The sequence below is a fragment of the Molothrus aeneus genome, chromosome 1 (genome assembly GCF_037042795.1).
Source record: "Molothrus aeneus isolate 106 chromosome 1, BPBGC_Maene_1.0, whole genome shotgun sequence".
NCBI classification, from domain to species: Eukaryota; Metazoa; Chordata; class Aves; order Passeriformes; family Icteridae; genus Molothrus; species Molothrus aeneus.
This window is the reverse complement of record NC_089646.1, coordinates 129,657,189-129,663,188: the sequence shown is the minus strand read 5'-3', so window position 1 is coordinate 129,663,188 and position 6,000 is coordinate 129,657,189.

The window sequence follows — 6,000 nt, the reverse complement described above, 5'->3', positions numbered from 1 at the left end:
AGCAGACTACACAGCACTGACTCCACTTCCTCTTCTCCCCACCCTGGCACTGGGTGCACATCCTTGTCTCATCTGTGAAGTGACAGGGCACAGCCAAAAATGCCACGGTGTGCTCACAAAGCAGGGTAGATGTGCAGCTGGTTCTGCCAGCTCACTGGGGGGGGACTGGGAACCACAGTGGTCTCAGCCCCTAACACCTGCCTTGGCCTCAGCAGGCTGTGTCCTGGGCCACTTGCAGCAGAAGGGAGCCTCTGCAGTGCTGTGTGTCCACTCCAGAGGCTATTGCAGCATGCCCCATTTGTCTATTAGGAAGCCATAGCCAAAAGATTGGTGGTAAACCTGGGCCACCCTTGTATCTGTGCTGCTGCTGCACTCTGCAAATGCCCAGAGCCTACAACACCCTGTTCCATGGAGCAGAGCAGTCTCCATCCAGTCCCACTATCCCATCTCTCAAGTACTGCAAAGACTCCTTACACCCACTCTGACCTAAACCAAGTCCAGCTTGTTCACAGGTCACATTTTGGATGTTTTCTGTTGACAGCTGAAGTAATCCACACACTTAGTTTGATTTAATAAAAGTAACAAAAGAATTAACTACAGCATTGAAGAAGGGAAGTAAAACTGAAAACAAGGCTCACACAACAAGGTTAGCTTCTTGTATCTTTATTACAGGAAAACCTAAATTAAAAAGATGATTACTACTGAACAGTGAACAAGTGAACAAGTGAACTGGAGCCAACTGATAACCCTCTCTTCATAAATGGTCTCTTCCATCCCATAAAGGGCTTTCACTCTAGACAAAGCTGGGCAAATAAAGATATCTTGGAAATGACAATGGCTCAAGTAAGATAGGGGATAGTGTTCCATAAGCAATTAAGATGAAAAATGGAGAGAAGTTGCAGGGAAGAAGTGTGTTTTATGAGCAGAATCCTCAGTGTGTACAAAATGGGGTAAATGCCAAGCCTAGATGAAATGTAACAGAGGCATGGAGTGGAGGGCAGAAGATGAAATGACAAGGGGCAGAGTTAGGAAGAATGCAGTGGGAGTGAGAGTAAATTTCTGTCAGGGCTACCTGACACAGCTTCCCAGTTCGTCCCTTGGGGTCAGATGTGCCAGGGCAGGGGCAAGGAGGCACATGAGGAATAAAGCACCAAGTGCCTGGCTGCTGCAGGAGGTGAGGTCTGTGGCCTCGTATCCTTATGTTAGTTAAGATTTAAAAACTGACTTGCAGTTAAGATTACATTCTTGGCTTAAAAATACATATAAAGTATTCCTAATTGCTCTACTGGAGCATTGCTTGTTTCTTGGAGGAAGACACAAGTTTTCAAAATACACCTTTGAATTTCAGAACATACATAAAGGCCTAATGCTTCTGCAAACCTATTGTCATTCGGGTAGAATGGCTCAGAATGGACAATATGAAACCCTCAGGGTCCTGGAAAGCCTGAAAATGCCATGAATAGACACCTTTCCAGCTTTATTGCCAGATAATCTTTTAATTCTCCCAAGCATTTGTGCCATCTCCAGAAGCTTTCTGGAGGACCAAGTTAAGCCAAGGCCAATAGTTCCTCTAATTAGTGTTAAATTTCACATGATAAATTGGACAAAATGACCAAGTTTTTAACTAAACAAACTGTAGTACACCAGAGAATCAGTTTCTAACTTTGCAAAACAGAGAACATAACTCTAAAAACCAAAGACAATTGACATTTTTAGACTGACAAATTCACTCACTATCAAAGTAATGGTGCTCAGTGGGGGAAGCACACCTCTGAGAAGCAGGTAACATAATCTACCCTTCTTCTACCACCAGGACCAAGAAAATATGTCATTAAGTCAGTGCAACAAATAAAACAAGAATTGGTGGTATATTAAATACCAATCTGATGACAAATGACAAACACCAGAATTCTGTAAATCAGACTTATTTCAAACTGATCTCACTGGAGGCCTTGTTTGCTATCCCTAAATATCTTTTTGGCATAGGAGTGCACAGAGTAAGGACACCCACATGCTCATTATCTGTGCACATTTGCAGGCTGTAGTTCGAGTAAACATTAGACTAAAAAAACCCAGAAAGTTCCTTGAACTTAGAAATAAAGAATAAAGCGTTGACTTCTATTATAATTAAAAACTTTGAGAATGGCCTTCAGTTCAAGTCCTGTGTTCCCCACTGGTGTTCCCTGACACAAGGGTTGAAACCAGTACCATAAATGGGAAAACCACCAGCTCTGTAAGGAACACATCTGGCAGGATTGTGCAGTCCTGACAAGCTGTCGGTACTTCAGTAGGATACTTCATTATTCTTCATGTCGTCTACAGAAACTGGTCTTGCCAGCTGAAACCTACTGATATCTACACACTTCATTTTTGTCTGAAAATATCTGTAGCCAAACAAACCAAGCCAGATGTTCAGCTTGTAGTGAGACAACAATATGAGGATGAACATATGGCATTTCAATCTTACATCCTAGCAAAAATCCACTCTATTACCTAGTTTGCAGTATGCACACTTCATTAAGCCAGACAGCCTTCAAACATTACAACCTTCACACCCCTGCAAGGCTATGTGAGCTTTGCTTTTAGAAAACTTACCTGCAAGAGTATTTCTTTGAAAAACCCCTCATACTAAGTAATTTGGCTCATTGAGGAATTCATATTCTACAGATCAAAACAAATTTACTGTGATCATCTTGCTTTGCATTAAGAGAATGTTATCTATTCTTTTTTATTTGGCAAAGGAAAATGAAATGTTATTGCATATACTTGATCCTTCATCTGGATTCCTGCCTTCTGATATTTAGATAAACATAACTTAATATACCAGAAATATTTAATGTTCTGTTTCTGTTCACGTTTGGTAAAACTTCTGTTCACATTTGGTAAAACTTCTTTTGCTAACCTATGTGCAGAGGGATCCTTGTGTAAGAGGAACCAGTTCAGCTTCCACATGAGCAGCTGTTAATGTAGGCACACATTCAAACACGCAGTTGTCTGAAATAGCAGTGCTGGAGACGTTGAAAGTCAAGAAGGGCCAGCTCAGGTTGCAGGGCTGCATGGCCACCCCCGTGGGATGGTGTCATCACAAGCCAGTGAAATCCTTCTCCTGCTAGGAAGCTATTACTGGTCACTCCTCACACTGCTTACAAGGGCTGGGACTGGCCTTTAAGCGATGATTCATGAAGGTATCACACTGCTCTGCCTGCCGTGCTGCTCTTGGCTCACTGCAGTCACTTCCCTCCTAGTTTCTACAAGCCATACATTGCACACAACAAATTCTGTTCCAAAGGTTTCTCTCCCCATTTTTTCCTTATCCTTTTCCTTATTCCTTTAAACTTAGAGGTAGTTTAAAATCACAAATGGAAAGAATGTATGACTTGAAGCCATGGTTATGACTTGTTCACACTTTGACTTCATAGGATATTCTAATTTGTTGCTTTTTAGTTTCAGCAATTTCCAGTAGATTCCCTGTTCCCTTGGCATTAATGAAGAACAACAGTTTTGTCTCATCCCAGTCATTAGGAAATACTAGTTGCTCAATGCTTAGTTACAAGAGTGAATTACAAACTACAAATGCCTACAGCAGAGACACATTTTTCAGGGTTCTGCACAGGCAGACTGCTCAGCTGCAACCCCAGAGCGCTCATCCTGCTTTGCGTAAGAGCACAGACACACCAGATCACTGTCAGCCAGGGACTTGTAGTGTTCATCTCAGATTTCTCTGGCAGCATGACCCTGGGAACACTTCACTTCCCAGCAATAAATAGCAAAGAACTACCAATTAGTTGCATTTGTTCCCTAATACTCTGTTTTAAAAGCGTTCTCTCCTTGAAGCATTTGCCAAGAGCAGTACAAAAATGCCAGGCAACACAAAATTCAGCTGAAGTACTTAAACATGATTAAGATAACAGGCACATCCTAATACTCTGCAAGTGTATGTCCAGAATTATCTCTGTTGTCACCAGAAATTAATTTAATAATATGAATACAGATTCAGGAGTCATGATTCAACAGTATTTCACCACTTAAGAGTTCACAGAGAACTGCAGGTTATGAAACTGTGCAATGACATTTGAATTCTTCTAGAAAGCTGCAACACCACAGATGAAAAGTGCAGGAAACACCGGCAACATTTTTTGTAACCCTTTGGATCACTGAGGAAATTTTACAAAGTGTATTGCAAGTAACCAATCTACAATGATTAATGCTGAAATGTGAAAAAAAGAACAATGAATGAAAAAAAGCATTCTGACCTAATTCTCACATAATTGAAGACTTATTTTAACCACCAAATCCAATATGAATTTAATAAAGCCCTGACTTCAGAAACAGGAAGAACTCCAGAAACCAGTCACTTTGTGTGTCAGCTGAGGAAGCTATCAGTTCTGTTAAACGTCAGCTTGGGGTAACATTTAAATATATGCTAGACTTTTGAAAATCCTGAATATTACATCAGTCAATATTACCCTTTTTTGAGTTTTCAGGGAAGTCATCACTTGCAATTTGTACTTCTGAATAAATTACTTGATTTGCATTTCTCTAAGTAATTATGACCAAATATATTTTGACTAGAAAAATAACTACCTAGCTAACTAGCCAGAACTGATGATTTTTACTTATTCAATAAAAACAGCCTTAGATATTCATTGACTCATGGTAAAATCAAACTCCCAATCGGCTGCAGACCCAGAAACTACTGAGATCTTATGTTGCAAAATTTTAAAGTGAAACCATGTTCTTTCCCCCCTGGAGGTTTTCAGGAAGAAAAGCCTCACAGTGCCAGATCACATCCAGTAATTAACTACCTGCTGTACTGTGGCAGACAGAACAGTATCTATTCATGACAGTCAGCCAACAGAACATGCCCTTCTACAAAGCAAATTACCAATATGAGTGAAAACAGAGCCCTTGAAGATCAGAGCCCTGGTAGTGAATGAGTTCCTGTGAGGTAAGACAGGTGTGATCTTGCAGGGGATAAATGTGAGCACCAGGACAGCCCACTGCACAGGAGCCTTTACACAGTTCACCTTGCACTATCTCGTCCACCAAGTTGTTCCATGTCACTGGAAACAGAAATCTCTTCATAGCTGTTTGTTTTCCCTCTCAATTCCTTATTCCATTTGAGCTCATTAGTCTAACAACAGCTTGAGACAACAATCTGTTTTGGATTTGAAGAGTGACTAATCTTGAATCTGTATTAACATCATGAAATTAATTTCTGGTGACAGCAGGGATAATTCTGTACCTGCACTTGCAGGATAGAATGATATACCTGTTATCTTAATCATATTTAAGCACTTCAGCTGAATTTTGTGTTGCCTGGCACAATAGTGAGTACCTGGATCAAGGTACCAAGATACCACTGCAATAATAAATAAAAGAAATCTTATTTACCTACAGACAATCCAGGTCTTTATATTGAAATAGCAGAACCCTCCATGACAAGTAAGCTGAAGTCACAGAGGCAAATTCATTCTTTAGAAGCAGCCTTTGAAAAGGAAGACATTAGTGTTTGCAGATATATTGAAAGGCATACCAGACCTTTTACAGTAACAGAAGCATATACAGAATAAACTCCGCTTTTATCAGACATTTATCATGTCCCTATTTAAAGGAGCAGCACTCATTACACAGTGAAGTTCAAACAGTGATTTGGATGTCTTTCTGGTTTAAAGCATGAAATATCTTAATTTCAAACACAATTTTTCAAAACTTTTCAATGTGTAGTTCCTGCATGTCTGCTTATGCATGCAGCAAAATAGGAAAGGCTACTTAAGGCTCAAGCTTTGTTTTCTTGGTTATGTTTTGCTCCTCCTCATAGGTAATCTTAAATTTTGAGAGGCCTCCAGACCACATGGTCAATACCTGAAGTCTCAGAGAAGAGAGACAGCCAGACAGCAATTTTAATTCAGCAACAATACTGAAAACAAAACAGGCAAATCTAAAGAACCTGTGCTCTAAAATCTCATTATAGCAGCTGCATGTTTGCCATTTCTTCTG